The following is a 24,318-nucleotide window of genomic DNA, read 5'->3' on the forward strand; positions in this document are numbered from 1 at the left end:
CCACCTTGGCCTCCCGAATTGCCAGGATTACAGGCATGAGCCACCATACCAGGCCTGAATATGAATAAATGAATATTTAAAACTATGCTTGTCAAATTTTAATGTGATTCTAAGTCTATGAAGCAGTTTGGAATAGGATTTTGAGTGTAAGGAGCTTCACATTTTAAATTACATCAAACTGCATCAGGTAGAAGAAAGGAGTAAATTTTTGTATTTTATGTAATTATAAGTAAATAAGTATTTCCTACTCTGTAGCAGCATGGACTAAAACTTTTTACAAGAAGTGTTCATCTTTTTCTCACCACCTCCAAAGATATTCCTCAAAAAATGTGTATGGACAATTTAATGTAAATCAACTTAAGTCATTGACAAACATCACCTTGTCTTTAACATGCTAATATGTGCTGCAGATGTTGGACAGAGGATATGGTATTTTCTAAAAGGTATTTGATTATGGCAGCCCTCTTTTTCAACATGTCTTTTAACATCTCACATTAAACTAAATTATTTGAACACAGTTTGGGAAATGCTGAGGAGAAGAGAGGAAGAAAGGGAGGGAAGAAAGGCAGACGGAAAAAATATATTCATATCATCCCCAGGCAGGTGTGCAGGAAAGCAGCCTGTGGCATGACAAGAGTGACGCTGTCTTGAAAAGAAACCATGATGACGACAGACATTTGAATCCTGCATATCAAGCTATTCTGCAGCAGGGTCTTAAAACAGTGCCTACAGCATAAATCACCCCTCAGAAAGATGCTTATCTAACTTCCTCAGTAACAAGAAAGCATGAGATGTGACCAGCTTTGTATGTTTTATGCTAAAGACTTCTACAGAAATGAAAATTTTCTGGAGGGCTGGAGCTGAGATCTACCATCTCTAGTCCACCCAAGACATTCCTTTGGTTTGTAAGCCCCTCTTGAATATTTTCTTTCTGAGAAACTATTTGTCAGCTTCTTTCTTTGGTCTCTCAGCTCCCTCTCAGCCTTCGGGGGTAGGTTTTTATATACCTGCTCACCATGAAACAAGGTGAAATGACCAGGTGCAAATGAAATGCTATACCTCTAATCATTAAGGCATAAACACATGTCATCAAGAGTGGGGAAAGCCACTATCTGGAACAGGAAACAATGAAGAAAGAGAGAGAGAGCCAGAAATTTGATCAGGAAGACCCAAGGGAGACAAATACGCTTAAGTTGCCCTCACCTTGACTGTGTTGAGCTAATCAAATGAAATACAGTGCTAAGAATTGGATTTGGAAACACAATGAAAATTACTCATCACAGCTGTGATACTCTTTTTCTAACCTTTATGTGCACACTCAGCCAAGCTGCTCTTTCTCATCATATTCTGGAGTCTTTTTCAAAGCCGTGAGTCAGAGAATCTGGAGAAATTGTAGTAAAGGTGAAACTCGTCTACTCTGTTTAGTGGTTCTCAAACTTGGCTGCACATTTGCTATAGAATGGAAGTTTATGTCCTCCTCAGATTCGTATGTTGATGTCTAATCCCCACTATGATGGTATTTGAATGTGGGTCCTTTGGGAGGAGATTGGGTCATGAGTAAAGCCCTCATGAGTGGGATTAGTGCCCTCATAAAAAGAGATATGAGAGAACTCACTTCCTCTTTCTCTCCTCTCAGACAGGTGAAGACAGAACAAGAAAACAAACCAAGAATTTCCCCTCACCAGCCACCAGCTCTGCCAGCAACTTGATCTTAGACTTCCCAGCCTCCATAATGGTGAGAAATAAATGTTAAAGCCACCCAGTTTATGATATATTTGTCTTAGCAGCCCAGACTAAGACATCATTGAAATCACCTGGGGATCTTTTAAAAAACTACTGAAGCTATTTTCTCTACCCCATCACCACCATCAGAAATTCTAATTTAGTGATTCTGAGGGCAGACTGGACATTAGGACTGTTATATAACCGCAAATGATTCTATGGGGAAGCAACCTAGTAAATGTCTAATCTAGAATGCATGAAAGATAGAAAGCAAAAGGAAAAGATCTCTCTCTCTCTCTCTGTTTCCCTCTGCTTTCTTGCCCTTGCTTTTTGAAGTTTTTCTTTGTGAGTCATGTTAAGAAACTATGAGGACATCAAATAAAATAATGGCTAACATTAACTAAATACCTACTGCTTTTCAACACTTAAACTGTGCTTTATCTTTACTAATCAATTTAATTCCTCTAACAACTCTTGAGGCAGGTATTGTGAGGCTCCATGTAAGGACACATTACCTGGACAAAAAGGTTAACTAACTTAGCCAGTTTACTCAGTAAGAGACACACCAGTCTTCTCGATCCTGCTCACACAAAAACTAAAGTTGGACACAACTGAACCTGAACTTGGCAGAAAAGTCTAGTGGTTCCTAATGCTAGATGAACAGTAGAATCTCGTGGTAAGCTTCCAGAAAGGCCCCCTGCTGTATTTTAGTGGTGTATACTTGATACTAAACACTTGTCAAAACCCACGTAAGTTTACAGCTCAAATGCTGAACTTTAATGTATGTAAATTTTAAAAATCAATTCAGGAGGTCAGAGGGTTCCAAGATGGAATGTAGACGGTGATTAAGGAATCTACCTGTATTACAAAAGTATGCATAACCGCACTGAAGGAGGCAGAGAAACAAGGTGCTGATCTAAGTTTTTTTGGAATTGAGTAGGCTGAGACTGAAGGCAATAGGAAGTGTGCATAAGCACTGCACTCTAATTGGTAAAGTTACTTCCTACAAAAGCACAATCTAACAATTCTGAAACCACTCTACATGTATATAGGGTTGAACAAGTATTTAAATAGATGCTGAACAGTGCCAGATTTCTCACTGTTGAAGTGGGAGGTTATAGATGGGCAAGGGGAAAAAAGTACAATGGTCCACGTAGTAATGGATTCAAGTAGGAGACATCAGTATGAATTCAGGTTACTTTTAATGTAGATATGTATGTGTTCACATGTTAATAGTGCCAACGTATATTTTCTTTTTTAAAACTTTTTTATTTTTAATTTTTTTAATTTTACTTTAAGTTCTGGGATACATGTGCAGAATGTGCAGGTTTGTTACATAGGTATACATGTGTCATGGTGGTTTGCTGCACCCATTAACCCATCATCTAGGTTCTAAGCCCTGCATGCATTAGGTATTTGTCCTAATGCTCTCCTTCCCCTTGCCCCCCACCCCCTGATAGGCCCCAGTGTGTGTTGTGCCCCTCCCTGTGTCCATGTGTTCTCATTGTTCAACTCCCACTTATGAGTGAGAATATGCAGCATTTGTCTGTCTGTTCCTGTGTTAGTTTGCTGAAAATGACAGCTTCCAGCTTCATCCATGTCCCTGCAAAGGACATGTACTCATTCTTTATTATGGCTGCATAGTATTCCATGGTGTGTATGTGCCACTTTTTTTTTTTATCTAGTCCGTCATTGATGGGCATTTGGGTTGGTTCCAAATCTTTTCTATCGTAAATAGTGCTGCAATAAACATACAACATCTATTTTCTAGTTCTGTCTACTGACAAGTCTTAGAAGCACCAGTAACACCCCAGAAGCAGTGAGCACACTAAGTGCCCAGATACTGGTTTCCAGTTCCATTCTCCAATAAAAGGAACCTGGGCTTCTTGGAGAAATGGCTGCTTCTAAGGCTGGGGCAGGGAATACGCAAGATGTGCCTGGCTGGTGTTTAAAAAACAAAATGGTGGAAGCATATAAAGGGGACACAGAAGCCAACTAAAACAGCTCTCAATGGTCAAAGCTGAAACAATTTGAGCAGCAAAATAAATAGCTTAATATTGGAGTATAATCCAAGGTATAAAGTAAATATTTTGAGCCCACGTGGATATACACCGATGATTGAATATGTACATAAATAAGTGGGGAGAATAGACAAGTCTCCCAATTACAGTAATTCCGAATAATTTACGTAAATATTTCCCCCTCAAGGAGTTGGAATATCACTCCCCTTCCCTTAATTGTGAGTTGCATATAATAACTTTCTTCTAGAGAGTGCAGTATAAAAAAGAAGAAAGGGTACCTTACAGTGAAGAAATCTGACAAACACCACCTCAGCTAAGTAGGTGATCAAGGTCAACATCAACAATAATGTCATGTAAATGTCATTTATTCCTGATGTGAGGTGATAAGAATGGCACTTTTTCTCTGCAGTCTTCCTCCTAAAAACCTGTAACCTCAATCTAATCATGAGAAAAGACATCAGGCAAATCCCAACTGAGGGAGATTTTACATAGTACCTGAGCAGCACTCCTCAAAACTGTCAAGGTCATCAAAACAAAGAAGTATGAAAAACTGTCACAGCCAAGAGGAACTTAAGGAAACATAATAATTAAAGGTAATGTGGTATGTGGGATGAGATCCTAGAACAGAAAAAGGACATTAGATAAAAACTAAAAACATCTGAATCAAGTATGGGCTTTAGCTAATAATAATATGTGACTTTTGAATCATTAGCTGTAAAAAAAAGTATTAATATGAGATGGTAATAATAGGGGAAATTGGGTATGGGGTATATAAGAATTCTCCAGACTTTGAAACTTTTTGTGAAGGTACATTATTCTAAAATTAGAACTTATGTGAAAAACAAGCAAAGAAAATAAAACAGAATATCTATCTACCGGAACACCTTCAGAGACTCAGATTTAATTTGTCTGGGGTGAGCAGAGCTTGAGTGCTTGGTAGCTTTTAAAAGAGCCCCAGGCATTTTTAATAAATATCTAATAAGAAATGATATCCATCCAGTTTGCTAATCCCATGGCACAACTTCAGGCCCTAAGACATCCCTTTTCAGCCCAGAGATCTGTACTCCTCCCTATAGCTTATTGCAACCAATAATCAGCAAAACTATTTTCATTTTGTATGAAAGTTCCGGAGAAGCTGAGCATAAGAGCATTGAGAAAACTCTTGGAAAACGTTACTAAATTTAATAGAATGTCTTGATGTGAATTAAAAACAAGAAAAAATCTTGCCAGGCGCAGTGACTCACGCCTGTAATCCCAGCACTTTGGGAGGCCGAGGCGGGCGGATCACGAGGTCAGGAGATCGAGACCATCTTGGCTAACATGGTGAAACCCCGTCTCTACTAAAAACACAAAAAATTAGCCGGGCGTGTTGCTGCGTGCCTGTAGTCCCAGCTACTCCGGAGGCTGAGGCAGGAGAATGGGGTGAACCCGGGAGGCGGAGCTGCAGTGAGCCGAGATCGCATCACTGCACTCCAGCCTGGGCGACAGAACAAGACGCGGTCTAAAAAAAAAAAAAAAAAAAAAAAAAAAATTCATGTAGTCCCCTTATCAACTGACCCCTCAAAGGGCCTCGCTTGACCCTGATGGTTTTTTTTTTTCCCCCTGCCTGGTGCCTTTCACACTAATATAAGGAGACCAGGTTTGGCAAAACAGTGCAGAAATTCCATTCATTGATCAAGTAATGGAGAACGGGAGCTCATGCTCAAAGCACCTTCTCCCTGGAAGTAGAGTAAAGGGAAATTTTTAAGGACTTTTGGGCAGGTAGGTGGAGACAGGGGTGGGGATTCCTTGAAAAAAGTTTGTTCTTCCAGGAGGGGTTAAGTATGCGCAGTCTTGCATTTTCTTTTGCATTGGCACTTTTTGCACCCAGCAAGGTACATTTCTCCCCCCACTGGATGGAAATGTTGGTATGAGAAAGAGGCAAGAAATCAGGTCAGGTCTCGCACTGAGGCAGAAGTTCAGGTGAAGGCAGCGTTTCTGGGCTTAGCTTGTCCTGCAGGTGGTTCCTGGTTATTGGCATCTGACTGTTGTTTCTGTAAGCAAGCATAGCTACAAGCATAAGTTAGTTTCAGGGGTTTTGTGCCTTCCTGAGAGAATCTGAGTTATGCTGTGGTAATAGGTGACGGTTCCTTAAATTTGAAAACCGAACAAACAAAAAGACTTAGAAGTTATTAGCTGAAACTATGATTCAGAAGGATAATTCGATCCCCAAAATTATGGTGCTTCAAAGGTGGCAACTGAAATAAAAATGACTACCTGTATTTTTATACAAGTTACTTGTGGCCAGCTGTTTTTTCTATGCAGATATGGGGTTCTCATTTCACAGCAGATCCATATTACAGGCAGAAACAAAAATGACAGAATCATAAACCTTTGAGATTATCCAGTCTAGTGGTTTCCCTCTGTGCTACATATTTCTTGGGAGGCTTCCTTGATGTTTAGGGGAAGATAGAGTGGAATGTTCCATGAATCCGCTCTGCTTCAATCACAGATCCAATTTAACCAATTGTGTGTGTGTGTGTGTGTGTGTGTGTGTATGTGTGTGTGTATGCATGTATTAGAATGTTCTCATGCTGCTAATAAAGACATACCAGAGACTGGGTAATTTGTAAAGAAAAAATGGTTTAAATTGACTCAATCTACGTGGCTTGGGAAGCCTCACAAGCGTCACGGAAGGCAAAGGAAGAATAAAGTCACGTTTTACATGGCGGCAGACAAGAGGGCTTGTGTAGGGAAACTCTGATTTATAAAGCGATCAGATCTCATGAGACTTACTCACTACCAAGAGAACAGTATAGGGGAAACCATCCTCATGATTCAGTTATCTGCACCTGGCCCCACCCTTTACACTTGGGGATTATTACAACTCAAGGTGAGATTTGGGTGGGGACACTGTCAAACCATATCAATGCATGAGTGCATGTGTGTTTCAATGTAAGATTACATGTAAACAAAGATTTCTAATGCTAAGAAAAGCATTTAATCCACCAAACTAGTTCAGTTTCCTCAATTTACAGAGTAGATTCCTGAGGCTCCAAAAGGTGAAGTGTGTGTCATTCTGATGCCCAGTTCTGTGTACTGTATACAAGTAATGATACTCACTTTGCTCTCAACATGAGTGTCAATGATGGTAGCAAATTTAAACTTTTAAAGGTCTTGTATCTTTCTCTTTCTAATAAACAGGTGAGCTCAGTTTATGAGCTGAAAACCATTCAAATACTATCAATAAATTTTATTATTTATGTCCTTCTCCCTTCCACCACAAATATCAGATCATGTAGCTTGGAATTTGTTTTAAAGAACAAGTTTTATTATTTTTCATTGGCTTTGGATGCCAGTTTCAATTAGATGTTGAACCCAATTGAAATAATACAGACCTACATGTCAGTCTTCCATATCTGACTATGCTGATTCCAGCAGTAAAACGTGTTCTGTTTTCCCAACAGTGCTTAGAAATTGGAATGTTTTGCCAAATGTGGGTTGTGTTCTTCTCTATAAGGGTGTGAGTTATGTTCTTCTCTACTAGGGAATGTCTTTTTGCCCACACTCTTTTTTTAAAGATACTCATCAGACCAGGTCTAAACCAATTGGCTTTCTCTTTGAAGTAGCAAAATTGTCAGAATATATTGCAGAAAACTCTGGGCAAATGGCATGTTAGAAAGATTACCTATTCAACACAATAAAGCTTGAAGCAAATCAACTCCAATGAGATGAGTCAACTCCCTATACTCAAGGGTGCCCTTGGCAATAACTTTTAACAAACCTACCAATGCACAAAGAGCTTTGCCTGTCAGGTGGGTATGCTTTGAAAAGCTTTAGTGCTTGAAAAACCCTCAACTACACAAACACAACCATGATTTTTATTATTGCCAGTTTCTTTATATGGCTGAGGAGAGAAAACACTACTGTATTTTTTTTAAACCTATAACAAGATAGAACTAGCAGATAGTTATGGCCCTGAGGTGACTTAACTGTATAACTCTTTCAAAAGTTCTCAAGACTAAATTACCTTTAGTTTTTGACTCAGCATTTTACAAGCTAATACTAGAACATCTACTTAGACATTATTAAAAACCCTTGAGAGAACTGTAATCATGTTTCTGGAAATTTTTGAAAGAATTCAAAATTTCTACAAAGAAAAATACTGGGCACTGTAAGTACATTTTGTTAAAAATAACATTTAATTTTACTCAACAGGAGTTGAATTTTAGCTTAGAAGTAAAAATTAGTGAGAGAGTGGAGAGAAACAGCAAGGCTTCACGGATTAGGAATTGAGTACCCACATACATGGATTTTCTACTAACTGAAACTTACACATGTATACATTACGTTTTTTGCAAAGACGAATAATTTTTAAGTACATATACATACTTTTCTGTACAATTACATCATTAGTATGATTAGCCATTTGTATTTTGAGCCTTCACGTGTCTGGGTTCAAATTCTAGCTCTGTAACATGCCAGCTCTGTGACCTTGGGCAAGCTATTTAACATCTCTGAGCCTTGGAGTCCTCATATATAAAACGAAAATAATTACAGTATATATCCCATTAATTTGTTGCAAGTATTAGAATAAAATTGCCCATGCAAATCACTTAGGTCCTGGTATTGAGTATAAAAGAAACACTTGGTAAATATTAGATATTTTTGGTGTTGCTGTTCTTATGGTAATGATTTAGTATACAGCCCTCTCTTATCCTGGCCAAAGTGTCAGCGATTTCTTTTCTTGCATTTTTCATTATCCCCTGACTCACCTTCCTTTCCCAAATCCTTTCAGTCTCTGCTTATAATCTGTCATGGATTGGAAAACTAGAAAAAACAGTTTACAGAGTATAACAAACTTTGGAGGAGTTAATCAACTCTAAGTAAAAGAGGTAAGCCTGTAGCTGTAACATAGGACTTAAGGGTAAGTCTTTTGGATCTGAGTCTATTTTTATATTTAGAGTTTGGGAATTTGTTATTATAGCAGTTTTTGGAAATCTGGTTTATTGTTAAATGTGGTAAAAGTATACACATACAACTATATGATTTATCATTATGTACAGCCTATACATTTTGTTTTGGCAATACGAAGGTTTTCATTTTCTTTTAAGATATAATAATTACTTAATTATAGCTTTAAGACAACTGAAATAAAAGAATTATCATTTATATATATCTAAAGAATATTACAAATAGAGTTTATTTTTCTTAACAAATCAATATTCCAACAGCTTTTAAAATGACTTGACAAAAGAGAAGAAAGGCTTTCCACTAATCTCACCATTTTAACACATAGATTATTTCCAGTTTTGTGCTTTCCCTTCTAATTCTTATGCATAAGCAAACAAACTCATATCATTCTGATCAAAGAACACAGTTTTTAAAAGGCTAAGGACATTATACTTTTCCCACTATGGGTCTGAAACCCTTTAGCCTGAACATAATACATCTGAAAGTAAAGAATTCCTCTCAAACATGAACTCAATACTTAGCCAACAAGGAAACAAAAGATGTCTCGTTTCCAGTAGATGTATTAGTTTCAGGCAGTGAACAAAGAGGAAGAAGAAAGACATATCTTACAGATGGTGGTAATAAATATTTCAAATGAAATCCTCTTCAGACTGTTTCCTTCTCAACCATTCCACTTAAGCATATTTTAATCAGATACCGATACTATTATTGAATTAAAGACCACAAAATCATTTTTCCTTGAAGTTTATTTGCATCACACAGTAACCAAACAGGAAAATAAATTAAGATTCTGAAAAATGATAATAATCAATTAGCATATATACACATATGAATTGGAACACTAGAAGTTTAAATTTTGTCAATAATTTCTTTTTTAAATTTTAAGGGATTTTCCTATGGTCTGCTAGCAAGTTTTTGGTTGTTTTCATAGTTTTATTTTATTATATCGTACTTATTTATAATAATAGTTTATTTTCACTGAGTTGGGAATAGGTTTGGCTTCAGTAATTATGTTCAATAATGTTATTTCTGAAATACTGGATGTTTTAGACTGACAAAATCCTGAACTAGAAATTCTCATATGTGTATATAATGGAAAAACGATGAAGCATACTACTGTTTTTGTTTAGGGATAGGAGAAGACTCGTTTCTCTTTGAATGCTGGTGTTTTCCTAATTGTTCATTATCAAATGAAAAAGAGACAAAATAACTACATTAAAACCATCAATAATTTAGAGAGTTCTTAAGAAAAGGGTCCATCATATTATAATGATCCATGTCTAAAAAGAAAACTATAAAAAATTTTACAAGTCATTTCATCTACATTTGGATTTTCATTTGCTTTTGGTATACTCACATGGTTGTACTATTTGAGTGGCTGATACAAATCAATATGATTTGTAGTTGGACAAATTGCTAACGTTCCTACCCTGAGAGTTCCACGAGCTCTATAGTGACCATGAAGGGTTTGGGCCTGAGAAATGCTTGCTTTTGTGTTACGGCTCTGGGAAACACATGTCTGAGTTTTGCTCCTACCCTTCCCTGTTAGTTTCTTGCCTTCCCATTTCTCCCCGTTGGCTTTAATTTTTCTGACTTTGGCATTGCTGCATGATCTTGACCATCTTAATTCCTGATGGGGCCTTTATTTAGTAGTTTTACCTTTCTGTTTTTGACCCTGAATTGGTATCAAGTCAACAAGAAATCACTGCTCAGAGAGAAAAGCTGCAACCCCTCCCTCTAGCAGATTTCTTCTTTAAATTGTCCGTAAATCTATTTGCTTCATTGGTTAATAAATGGTTTAAAATCTACTTGTATCCCTGAAGCTTACATCAGTGATTCTCTGGCCCACTGAAAATGACTCTCTGGTTCACCACAATAAATCCATTAAGCAGGCATATTTCAGGCCACAAGGTTCTGATAAAGTGAGTCCATGATGAAAATGTAATTAGACCTGAATTGTTCCGACTCCCGAACCATCCATAAACATAAAATACCTGCTTTTCACAGCTCCTTGTCCTCTACCTTTCCATATTGAGATTGACAGCTGCTATACAATCTGCAAATGAAAGAACCTATATTTGATAACATTTATTCTTTGGGGCTTTGAGAAAAAAAAAAGGCTCCATTAAGTAGCATTTTTGGTTTGGCACTTACATAGGCTAGTTTGATTCTTATTTCCAGTTCACTCTGCATCATCTCATCTCAACCTTGACTTGGGAATTACTAAAGGAATCAAACTACAAGGGTCTTATTCCTCTCATAGGTTATTGTAGAAATAGTGGTTGACAGGACTGATATCAGTCCAGCTAACTCATGATTTATTTGCCTCCTATGGAGAGAGTAATGCAATAAAACCTTAGTAATAAAGATCCTGCTGCATTTTATTCTGTTGTCACTATTTAGTCATTGCTTGTGTTTTCCCTCTAAGTTCTCTGCCTGCCACTTCCCTGTTTTCTTCATGACAAGACCATTTTACAACCATTTATTGTATGTATGCCTCTACTAGTTGGATGATAGAGACTCATCCAATGATAAGAAAGACAAAAGACATGGCTAAAATCCACAGAATAAATGAAATCACTGTTGCACAATATAAATGAACTGTGTTCATTGAGCATTGGTGAGCAGGTAGGTAGGAGGAACACAGAGTAGGTCACAATGTGAAATAATCCAATGAAAAACTGACATCATGTTCATTTTTGTGGCTGAGTAGTATTCCATTGTGTATATATACATTTTCTTTACTCATTTATCTGCTGTTGGGCATCCAGGTTATTTCCGTATCTTAGCTGTTGTGAATAGGGATGAAATAAACATGGGGTGCAGGTATCCCTTTGACATACTAATTTCCTTTTCTTTGGATAAATATCCAGTAAAGGGATTGCTGGATAGTATGATAGTTCTATTTTTAGTTTTTAAAGAAACCTCCATATTGTTTTTCATCATGGCTGTACTAATTTACATCCCCATCAACAGTTATAAGGAACCATTTTCCTCTGTATCCTCACCAGCATTTGTTATTTTTTGTCTTTTTGACAATAGCCATTCTCATTCAACATGGATGAGCCTGGAGGACATTATGTTAAACAAAGTTAAGTCAGGCACAGAAAGATAAATATTACATGTTCTCACTTATATATGAAAGTTAAGAAAGAAATTTTGAGCTCGTGGAAGTAGAGAGAATTGTGGGTATTAGAGGCTGGGAAAGGCATGGAGAAGGGAGGTCAGGGAGAGGTTGGTTCACAGATAGAAAGTTACTGCCTGGTTGGAGGAATGAGTTCTGGTGTTCTTCAGTACTATAGGGAAAATATGGTTAACTCTAATTTATTGTATATTTTCAAAAAAGCTAGAAAAGGGGATTTTGAATGCTCACAACATGAATAAATGGTAAATGGTTGAGGTGATAAATATTCTAATTACCCTGATTTGATCATTATTCCTTGTTTACATGTATCCAAATATTACTCCATATCCCTTAAATATGTATAATTATTACATGTCAACTGTAAATAAAAGGAAACACAAAACCGACATAGCAAACTACCAGTACAGGTGGTAGGAAAGCAAACCATGGAGGCTGGCTTTGGAGAATGGATTTGTATTTAGATTGAGCCATGACAACATTGCAGGATAACCTGGACTCTCAGAACGCAGTGTCAAGATAGGATTTTAGGCATGAAACAAAATAAGAAAAAATGTCATGTAGAAGGCTGATTATAAAAATAGACACCATTATTTCTGCCTTCCTGTATCCATGCTGTGTTCAGTATGAGTCTTCACTTCTCTCATTGAGAAGTGGAGCCTTTTTTTCCATCTAGTAAATCTGGGCTGGCCTCACAGCCTGTGGCTTGATTCAGCCAACAGAGTATCACAGAAGTGATATCGGGCTGGTTCCAAGCCTAAACATTAAAAGAGCTTGCCTGCTTCCTCCTGCTCTCTTCAAGCTCTTCCTGCTGCCAGGTGAACAAGCTCAGGGAAGTTTGCTGGAGAGCAAGGGAGTCTGTGGGACAAGGGTAGTCATACTTTCTGAAGCTGTCCAGCCCATCCTTAGCTGATCACATATTCATGACTAAATCTAGCCAAGACCAGCAGGACTTCTTATTCCAAATTGCCGACTGATAGAATTGTATACTTAATAAATGATACTGATTTGGGCCACTAAATGTGGAGAATGTTTATTACGTGTCAATAGCCAACAGCTACAACTCCATTTATAGGGAATAGCGGTTGTTCAGAATTTAGATTGTGTGTTAGAAGGCTAGATCCTGACCACTGGAAGAAGAGTCCATTCAATATCAGCTATGAAACCAAAATAATACTGAATGAAAAGATTTTAGTTCAGTAGTCCATTTCTTTTTCCAGAGTATCAGGCTAGTCCAAGAACTTAGAATGGGCATAACAACCATAGCTCTAGACTCCAGAGTGTGGAAGAAATTATGGGGATTGCTACTTTAAGAAGTATTTTGAGAAAACAAAGTCAAATTAAACTATCTTTATTTATTAAACACTGTACTAATAAGGAAAGGTGACCCAAAAGAAGTCAAATGGTGGTTCTTTTCTTCAAGATTTTAAATACTAGGTAAGGATTTTGCTAATCAAAAATTGTTATAAAACAAAAGATAAAAAGTGTTGGCAAGAATATGAAAAAATCGGAATTCTTTTAAACATTTGTTGGGAATGTAAAATGTTATCGCCACTATGGAAAATGCTATGGAGGTTCCTAAAAAAACTGAACAATAGAATTACCATAAGATCTAACAATCCAACTTTTGGATACATAACCAAAGAGAGTGAAATCAGGATCTCGAAGAGGTATCTACATTCCCCATATTTATTGAAGCATTATTCACAATAGCCAAAATGTAAAAACAACCTAAATGACCATTGACAGATGAATGAATAAAGAGAATGTTGTATGTACATACAATGGAATATTATTCAACCTTAAAAATAAGGAAATCCTGTCATATGCAGCAACATGCATGAACCTGAAGGACACTTTGCTAAGAAAATAAGCCAGGCACACAAAGATAAATATTGCATGATTTCAATTATATAAGGTATCTAAAATAGTCAAACTCATAGAAACAGACAATAGAAGGAGGATTACCAGGGCCTGGGGACGGGAGAAATGGGAGGTTGCAGTTCGATGGGTGTGTAGTTTCAGTTATGTAGGATGAATAAATTCTAGCGATCCACTGCACAACATTGTGCCTATAGTTGACAATGCTGTATTGTGAACTTAAAAAAATTGTCAAGAGGATGGATTTCCTGTTAAGTGCACTTACCAAAAAATAAAAAAAAAATGCAAAAGATGATCTGTGTAAACACATATGATTTTCAGCCAATTTTTCCCACATTGACATAGATTTATAGCCAGCCCTCTTCATCCATTGGTTCTGCCTTTGTGGATTCAGCCAGTTGGGGATCAAAAAATATTAGAAAAAAAAACAATAAAAATAACATTACAACAATGAAAAATAATACAAATAAAATACAGTATAGCTATTTACATAGCATTTATATTGTATTAGGTATTGTATTAATCTGTTCTCACACTGCTATAAAGAAATGCCTGAGACTGGGTAGTTTATGAAGAAAAGAGATTTAATTGGCTCACCATTATGCAGGTTGTACAGGAAACATGGCTGGGGAGGCCTCAGGAAACTTAAAATCATGGTGGAAGGTGAATGGGAAGCAAGCATGCCATACGTGGGTGGAACAGGAGGAAGAGAGAGGGGAGGGGCCACACACTTTCAAACAACCAGATCTCATGAAAATTCACTCACTATCATGAGAACAGCAACTGAGGGTAATCTGCCCCCATGATCTAATCACCTCCCACCAGGTCCCACCTCCAGCATTGGGGATTAAATTTCAATATGAGATTTGAGTGAGAGGACAAATCCAAACCATATTAGGTGTTATAAGCAATCTAGAGATAAAGTGTATAGAAAAGATTATTTAACCTTTGCATAGTATTTGCATATAACCTTTGGATATAGGTTTATATCCATTTTATATCAGGGACTTGAGCATCCTTGGATTTTGATAACTTTGGAGATCCTGGAACCAATTCCCCATGGATACAAAGGGACAACTGTATAAGAGTTAAAAGTTGGACCTACTTCAGCATAAAATTTCAGAACAGAAAATAAACATAGAGATTATATAGTACAATTCTGTCATTTTGTAAATGTTAAAAATGGCTCTGCTGAAGTCCTATAAATATTACATGGCAGAATTTCCTCTAACATTTACTTATTTCTCCTCATCTGGTCTTTTGTCTACATAATCTAATGAGTTTTTTCAAAAGTTAAATTAGTAGAGAATATTTGCCTCTAGGCCAAAGTAAAAAGAGATATGGATTTACAAAAATTACCCACCTTAAAATTTCTTCCCTTTCTTCCTCAGGCACTGTCATGATTGCTAGTCTGATTGCATATTCCATTGCTAAGACATTTTTCTCTTACAATATTTTTAAGATCCTCATTATTGCCTAATTAGTAAGAAAACCATGACTTAGTTTAGTCTTGGGAAGAATGAACTAGGTAGAAATGGCATCACAATTTTTATTTTCAACCCAAAGAAGAGAAAGCTAATGGAGCAATTTAATAATGTTCCTCCAGATCCTGAAGAGTTCACACATCAGCACTGGGAACCATTGATTTCCTGTTTTTTTAATGTGTGTACAGAAACACAGTCTTAGGCACAATGAGGACATGAGAAATAAAGGACTTACTCCATGCTCTCTGTTAACTTGCAAGTGAGTTAGCTATGAAATAAAGACATAAACACAGGGAAAAAGTTGTATTATAGCATGTGCATATGGAAAAAAGTTGTAATACAACATGCATATTTCTATATGGACAGTCTAAAATGCTTTATACAAACAAAAATGCAATAAGATTTCAAACAACATGTGATTGATAACATCTACAGTCCTGCTAGAAAAAAATAGAATTAAGCTTCGAGAATATAGAGGAATTATGATTAAGGAATGAGAAATAGATTGCTGTTCCAGGTGAAGGGAAAAGTGCATGCAAAATTTCATCTGTCACTGCTGAATATTCAGTGAGACAGTAGGGATATCTGCTTGATTAAAATAGCGTAAGGAGAAATGGAGTCAAATTAGCAATAACAAACAAGATTATGAGACTATTTCTATGCCAGCATGAAGATTAGAACATTAGTCTATAAACAAACCTAACCTGTATTCAATAAACAAACTTAACCTGACCAAACCAATACTGTAAACCAAATTAATGCAGTCATTGACAGACTAATCCTTTCTCACAGCTTGGGGTGTGTTAAACAACAATCAGTGATAGTTCAGCCACTAACTCTGATAAATGATGGCATTGTTTGTACTGCCCTCATCAAACCTAATCAGTCTAGGTATACTGACCCCATAGGAGAGTCATGGCTCTAAAGGTAATGGGCATGTAGTGTCTGCAATCTAGCCATTGCATTACCCAGGTGGACCATTATACTTGCCACAAGAGGCAGAATATCCTTATTTCCAAAAGGCCCCTGGTAAAATAGCCTTAATTTGGCTAAATTCTCATCTTTGTCAGCCAAGGAAAGTGGGGATCTCGTTGTAGACATTTTGAATCTTTCATTGGCACTTCTATATATTATACTAATCAGTTATTTTTTCTTTACATTTTAGTGTCTAGCACGGCTGTGGAACAAAGGACAGACTCACAAACTGTTGAAAGAATAAATGAATGAATGAATTCTGTTCATGAGCTTTAATAAAACAGCTCTGAGTAGTAACAGTGGATCAAATTTAGGCTTCTTGATGCAGGCATGGTATAGATTACTACTTCTGTATTGTCCCAGGAACTCAGCACATTCCTGCACAGATGATAGGAGCTCATCTGATACTTGTCAGGTAAATATGCTCAGTGATCATGGAATGTTAAAATGAAAGGAACATGCAATTCTGGTCTTTTCCTTAAAAGTTTCAAAAATAATATTACACACAGGAGCATTGTTACACATTTAATTTATCTGAGTAAGTCCCTATGTACTACATCAATACTGAAGACATTATCTGGTTTATCACAGATATTTATCTTCTAATAATCTTTGTCTTGACTCTTAGAGATTCTCTGCATTAACTCATAAAAGCATAGAAACGACTTGCTGGAAAAATGTAGTTTTTTATTATGGGAAAGCCAAAGAAGCCCTTTTGTTGATTGTTGGCTATCCCCTCGAGCAGTCTCTTTTCTCTGTGCTCTGCACTGCTTATTGCTCTCTCTAGAGTCATGATTCAAATGTTCTAGGCAATTTAAAGTCACTAGTGACTCTCAGTCTCTGAGACTGCTTGGGGTAGCTATCTGAGCCATCATTGTGTCACATTATGTCTTAACATTATGTCCTGCAAACCTGAAGCCCCAGCCTACAACAAGTACAATGGCACGCTGGGTTCAGTCTTCACCTGGCTGTTAATATTGACTTGATCTCAGAAGAGCTTTCAAATGATACAAACAAAGCCTTTCCTGGAAGCCCTTCATGTCTACTGCTATGATTATTGAACTATCACCATTGCCTACTTTCTGTCAGATTTTTGAAGACCACATAGCAAGTATGATCTTAGAGTGAGGGGCAGTACAGTAAATACAGTGGCTCGAGAGTTACATTGTTGTTACAACTTGACTCCGAATTATATCAGTTGTGTGATCTTGAGCAAATTGTTCAAACTTTCATTTATTTTTCTCTATAATGGGCACCATAATAATACCAAGCAAATAGGGTATTATTATGGTGAAGACTAAATCAAGTGTCTTGTATATATTAAGCATTAACTAAATGTCAGTCACTTCTGTTTGTATAATCTAATCTTCAATTAGAATTAATATGGCTTTAAAGTCAAAGAGGGCCAGGTGCCGTGGCTCACACCTGCAATCCCTTTGGGAGGCCAAAACGGGAGGATCGTTTGAGACAAGGAGTTTAAGACCAGCCTGGGCAACAAAGTGAGACCCCATCTCTACAAAAATTTTTAAAAGTAGCTGACCATGGTAGCATATACTGTAGTCCCAGCTACTCAGAAGGCTGAGGTGGGAGCGTTGCTTGAGCCAAGAAGGTCCAGGCTGCAATGGGTTATGATGGCACCACTGCACTCTAGCCTGGGTGACAGAGCAAGACCCTGTCTCTAAAAATTAATTAATTAATTAATTAATAATAAAGTCAGAGAGATCCAGATTAGAATCCTGGTGCTACTTTCAAACTTTATGAGCATCTGTTTTTGTCCTGATAAGCAAAGGCAAAGGTCAGTGCCGAATGACTTTGCATAATGTTACCACCTCTGAATTAGTGTTGCGTACATTGCATGGTGCTAGTACAGTGAACGTTTCAGCTAGGCCACTGGGTGTGCAAGTAGTGGATATTTATATTCAGCATCTATTCAGGTTGATCACTGCCTATGTTGTACTGATTATTTCGTAATTTGAATATCATACCAGGGTATTAGTATCAAAGTACCCGTTTGTTGCTTTTGTTGTCATATAGTTAGAAACAGATATTCAAGAAATTTTCAAGAAAGTAAAACATTATTCCCATCTATGGGAAACTTCAGAAGCTGCAACAATTCTAAGAACCAGCTTTTATCCCTCCAGACACACATGGATTCTGTCAAGGGAGTACCCGTATCTCTTTGACACTACCTACTTATCAGGCTGCCCCATATTTTTTCATTGTTTTTTAATTTCCTTTTCTGGCCAGGGGTATTTTCTGTTCCCTCTTCTTCCCTTGTGCTCTTTTCTTACTATTAATTGTTGTAATTTCTTTGTGTTTTTGAGTTCAAATTCTTCAGAAGATTGGATCAGCCAACTTCATATTTTTAGACACTGCTACTCTGTAGATAGCTCATCTTTTGTTACATGTTCACCACAGCTCTGTAGCCGAGACCAGGAAGTGGCTGCATTACAAGGTACAAAACATGCCCCCCCAACCGCCAGCTCCCGACATGAGGAAGATGAGCAGAGCAGTTTCCTCTAAAATCTGCTTGGCTGGGGCAAGCATGATGATATCTATAGGTAAAAGGTAATGTGCAAGGATGCCGCGACTCTTGTTTGTTTGACGTTTCACAATTTTATTTATGGAATCAGTTCTGTTGGATAGAATGATTGCTCATGATTTTTGAGGCTTGGATATTGGAACTTAGAAAATAAATTGAATTGGGCACTGCATAAATGGTCCAGTCAAAGGAAGTGTCTATTTTGGCCACTTCATTTAAAACACAGTAAAATTTAATTAAAGGACAATATTGGTCCAAGAATGTACCTTTTAAGACACAGCAGTATAGTATCAATTCTGTTTGTGTTGTGTCGAACAAAACAAAACAGATTAAATACACAAACGAATATTAGAATATACAATCAGTTGCCACAGTTTTGAAGTGCATATATATATTTCCTGATCAAAGAATGTTTTCAACTGTACGGAAAGAGTTAGCTGCAGTTTTGTAGCATGTTTACAAAATGATTTCTCTTTGACCATTGAAAAGAAAAGCTGCTATAGGCCGGGCGCGGTGGCTCATGCCTGTAATCCCAGCACTTTGGCAGGCCAAGGCGGGTGGATCACCTGAGGTCAGGAGTTCGAGACCAGCCTGGCCAACATGGCGAAACCCTGTCTCTACTAAAAATACAAAAATTAGCTGGGTGTGGTGAAGCCTGCCTGTAGTCCCAGCTCCTAGGGAAGCTGAGGCATGAGAATCGCTTGAATCCGGGAGGCGGAGGTTGCGGTGAACGGAAATTATGCCATTGCACTCCAGCCTGGGCGACGGAGCAAGACTCTGTCAAAAAAAAAAAAAAAGAAAAAGAAAAAGAAAAGAAAAGAAAGAAGGAAAGAAAAAAGAAAAAGGAAATGCTGCTATAACCATATACTAAAACACTATGACACTATGAAAAAAATTAGTAGTTTTTAATTCTTAACAATGGATGCTAACAAAGAAATATTGCTGAAACCAAGGAAAGGCTGAGAATCAATTATTTCATTCCCGTTTAGTTCTTTGGGCAAGGCATACTAATTTGTTAACAATTTACCTCTTCATCTTTCTTAGCTTTGAATAAACTCCAGTCCCCAAGAGAGAATGAGAATCACCAGAATACGAAACTTCCCTGTTGGACTTCCCAACATTCTTGAATGCACCAAGATAGCCTCTTGCTGTGAGATTAATAAATGAATAAATGCCTCCATATTTTTCAAATCTGTGAAGTTAACAACATGTAGATTTTTTTGCATATTTAAAAACTGCAACTAAATCTTAATGCCTCTGAAGCGGATGGAAGAAAATAATAGGCTTCCATTAACTGTGTCAAATTGTATAGGTCTTGGCCATCACTGGTCCTGTTGTGATGAAGGTTTTTTGCCCTTGGATATAATTTAATTTTCAATTCTTCTAATTATGGTACTTCAGAACATCAATATTTGAGATGAACTTCTCTAGTGTCAAGGACTGATTTGAGTTGTGTAAACCCTGAATATCTGAGACAGGTCTCGATTATTTTAGAAAGTTTATTTTGCCAAGGTTGAGGATGTGTGCCTGTGACACGGCCTCGGGAGGTCCTGAGGACATGTGCTCAAGGTGGTCAGAGCACAGCTTTGCTTTATACATTTTAGAGAGACATGACACATCAACCGACATATGTAAGATGAACATTGGTTCCATCTGGAAAGGCGGGACAACTTCAAACGAGGAGGGGACTTCCAGGTCATAGGTAGATAAGAGGCAAATGGTTGCATTCTTTTGAGTTTCTGATTAGCCTTTCCAAAGGAGGCAATTAGAGTGAGCAAAATGAACAAAATCAATTATTTTGATTATGAACAAAATGGGAGGCTGGTTTTCCATAAGCAGTTCCCAGCTTGACTTTTCCCTTTAGCTGAGGGATTTGGGGGCCCCAAGATTTATTTTTCTTTCACCGTTGTATCAAACTACACAGGCGGCCTTGGAAACCATCACAGTTGAGAGTAGGTAACACCCATTTGTTGCATAGTTTTGTGCTCCACACTCTTATCTACAAAATTATGAATTTTCTTACATATATTAATTTCAGAAAAACTAAAAATAAAACAAAGTAGTTTCAAACTAGTATTGTTTTTACATCTTAAAAATAAAGCTTTATATACTCTCCTTACCTCATCATAAATATCTTGCCTTATTTAATATGTACTCGGCATTCTATCTGTTTTATTTCCATTTTGGGATATGATATTTTAATTTTTTAATTTGTTACCTAAACAAAAAATAATACACAAATTATTCTTAGTCTTTATATATGTACTCATTGAAAGATGAGATATATAAGTGCCGGTAAGTGCTTCAAGTAAGGAAGACATCTGGCCTGTGTCGTGGGGATCGCATAATCACTGTGGTGACAGTTTCAGAGAGTAGCATGTGTAGGGGTTTGTGGAGTTAGCAAAGACAAGAAGCATGAAGCACAGCCAAAAGTTTTTTTTCAGACACAAGATATATTTGAAGTTTGAAATAGAGTGAAGACCCATAAATGGGGAAGAAGTGAGGATTCTAAGTGTCTGTGCAGAAAATTTAGCATAATTTGTTGAGGATTTGGAGAGTGTGCCAAAAGACAGATAAAGATTGCAGATAGCTGCAAGATCCCAGCCTCAGGGGATCTCAAGCCGTAGGGATTCAGCATTTAGTCCTGCACCTATGTGTGTGTGTTACAGGACATGACAAATGATTAAAAAAAAATACCACCCTGGATAAATTCTTAGTTCTGCTCTGTTTAGTGTCTAGTGCTAGGAGATCAAAGGAGAAGACTGTAACTTGAGCTTGACTTTGAAGTCAATAGGACTTGTACAGTGTGAAGTCAATAGGACTTGTACTCCCATAAGGGGAGTCCCGGTTGAGTCATACTTGTTGATGATCCCTATTCCTTGAGCATGAACAGAACCTGAGACTTGCTTCTAACCCATAGAATATGGCAAAAACGATGGAATGTCACTCCCTTGAGGTATAAGTTATATATAGATATAGTATAGATATATATAGATGATATAGATGTACATATAGATACAGATATAAATATAGACATAGATATAGGTATATGACTGTGGGCAGACAAGGATGAGATGACAGACCCTGCCTTGCTGGCCCTGAAGATGTGAGCTGCTATGCTGTGAGGTGGGCTACAAAGGGGCCACATGATAGGGGACTGTGGGAACCTGCAGGAGCTAAGAGTGGCTCCCAGCTAACAACCAGCAAGAAAGCAGAACCTCAGCTCTGCAGCTGAAAGTAACTGAATTCTGCCAACCATCATGTGAGCTTGGAATAGGACCCTGAGCTCCAAAAAGAAGCGCCACCCAGCTGACAGCTTGATTGTAGCCTTGTGAGACCTTGATCAGAGGCCTCAGCTAAGCCATGTCTGGACTTCTGATCCATGAAAACTGTGAGATGATAAATGTGTGTTGTCGTAAGCCACTACGAGTGTGGTAATTTATTATGTATCAATAGAAAAATAATATAGATGGCTAGAGAAAAAGATGAGTATATCCTGGACACTCTAGATGTATGGTACCACACGAGTTAAGTACAGAGAATAAGACTGACATTCTTATTTGGACCTCTGCACTTAAGCTCATGTGGTTCCATACATCTAGAGTATCCGGAATATACTTATCTTTAATACTGCATATTGTATATTGATCCAAATATTGAACAAGTATCTATTTATTTATTTTTGAGACGAAGTCTTGCTCTGTCGCCCAGGCTGGAGTGCAGTGGTGCAATTTTGGTTCACTGCAAACTCCGCCTCCTGGGTTCAAGCCTTTCTCCTGTCTCAGGCTCCCAAGTAGCTGTCACTACAGGCACCATGCCTGGCTGATTTTTGTATTTTTGGTAGAGACAGCGTTTTGCCAGGCTGGTCTTGAACTCCTGACTTCAAGTGATTCACCCACCTCAGCCTCCCAAAGTGCTGGGATTACAAGCATGAGCCACCACACCCGGCCTTTGAACAAGTATTTCCTGAGAACCTACTGTGTGTTAAAACTTGACCAGGAAACCAATGGGGGAAATGAAATTAAGAGAGCTTAAGTAACTTGTGCAAGTTTACAAAAAAACAATTCTATAAGAATACAAGAATGCTGTAGGGGAAAATGGAGTCATGTTTGTGTGACATCCCAACCAGTAGGGTCTCTGAGTACTTAATCTGTATCTTTGAATACAACTTGTTTTTCTTGTTTCCTTTGCACTATAGTTTAAGTTGTGTGTTAGATCATCTTGAAAGCACTTATTCTCCTTGTGTCCAGGGATGCTTTAGGATAATTTAGCAGTAAATAACTGAAATTATCTTTCTAAAACAAAAGTATACTTTTTCTCTACTGAGTTTCCCAGAGTGTACAAAAGAACATTAAACACTGAAAAAGAAAATAAATCCTGAAGAAAAATAGACACAGGAGCTGAATCACTGTTTTGATTTCAGAACAGGAACATCTAAGTCTGTAAAATATTGAGTACTTTGAACTTTTATCTCACTAAATTTAAGCTGTTAAATTGTTAGGCTTTTCTGGGAATTCCTAAAAACTTCCCTGTATTACAACGGCTGCCTCTGAAATTTTGTTCATTTGAAATTTTTGATTTTTTTTTCTCCATGTTAGAACTGGAAAATATATTTGTTCAATTCAATATTTTAAACAAATGAAGATATATTTGGAAATAAAATAAAACCTCTTCTGGAGTGGATCCTGTTGATACTCTGTTAAATCTCCTCCAATCCCCTTTTCTCCTTGGCTGCATCCTTCTCCTGGCTTGTGTTTGCTTTTGTTTTTCTGTTGCACCTGCGTTTCTCTTAGGAAGCCTGCCTCAACTGCTGGAATCCCTTTACCACCTGCTGCAGAGTTCTTAGGGGTTTCCTTCCTGCCCAGCGTGGCCCCTTTCTCCAGCACAGGCTCTTAGTCAAAGAATACTTGAAAGCCCAACTTCCTTGCACGGAGGTGAACAACTCTGAGATTAAGTTATGCTCTTGAGGTCCCCTGCAGGAATAGACAAGAAACCTCTGGGAAGACATCGCCTGAAACCACACACTTATTGAGTTTCTTCCACTTTTCTCTCTTCTGCTTCCCTGTGTCTTACTGATTCCCTTTGGGGGCACTTCTGGAATAAACAGTTTCTGTAAGAAATCTCAATTTCAGTCTGCTTCTAGGGAATCAACCTAAGACGGACACCTTCTTACCTGTTTGCTGAAATATAAACTTGGTTATCAATCCAGAACTGCCAAAGTATTTGATACAAAATGAGATATTTCAAAACGCACAGGTGTCCTCGATTTTTGTCATTTTAATGACTTTTTCTGGATAATAAAAGTAGCTTATATTGGTGAGTTTAGAAAATGCACAAAAATAAGGTAAATTACATTATCTATAGTTTCTATTTATACCTTGGTAAATTTTTCCAAAAACTACCGCTACCCCCACCTCCAATCAAGACTACATCTTTGAGTATATATGCTAATTTTTTCTAATTAAAATTATGATTCTAATTAACCTACAGAATTACATTCTGCTTTGTTGTACACAGGTGGTTTAGTTATTTAATATTTTTTAAAATAAATGTCAAGTGCTTGCACATTGTAAATTACTTTTAAAAGAACAAAAACAA

General features: G+C 37.4%; 1 long non-coding RNA gene across 1 annotated transcript; it reads left to right on the forward strand.

Moving 5' to 3' along the window:
• The first annotated feature begins 1,636 nt into the window (after nt 1-1,636).
• LOC107970550 (uncharacterized) lies at nt 1,637-20,838 on the forward strand. Its single transcript, XR_001713149.3, has 6 exons — nt 1,637-1,735; nt 4,153-4,336; nt 8,521-8,617; nt 16,369-16,593; nt 18,597-18,746; nt 19,765-20,838. It is a non-coding gene; the product is annotated as an uncharacterized LOC107970550 (long non-coding RNA).
• The last annotated feature ends 3,480 nt before the right edge of the window (nt 20,839-24,318 follow it).

The sequence above is a fragment of the Pan troglodytes genome, chromosome 2, assembly GCF_028858775.2.
Source record: "Pan troglodytes isolate AG18354 chromosome 2, NHGRI_mPanTro3-v2.0_pri, whole genome shotgun sequence".
Lineage (NCBI taxonomy): Eukaryota > Metazoa > Chordata > Mammalia > Primates > Hominidae > Pan > Pan troglodytes.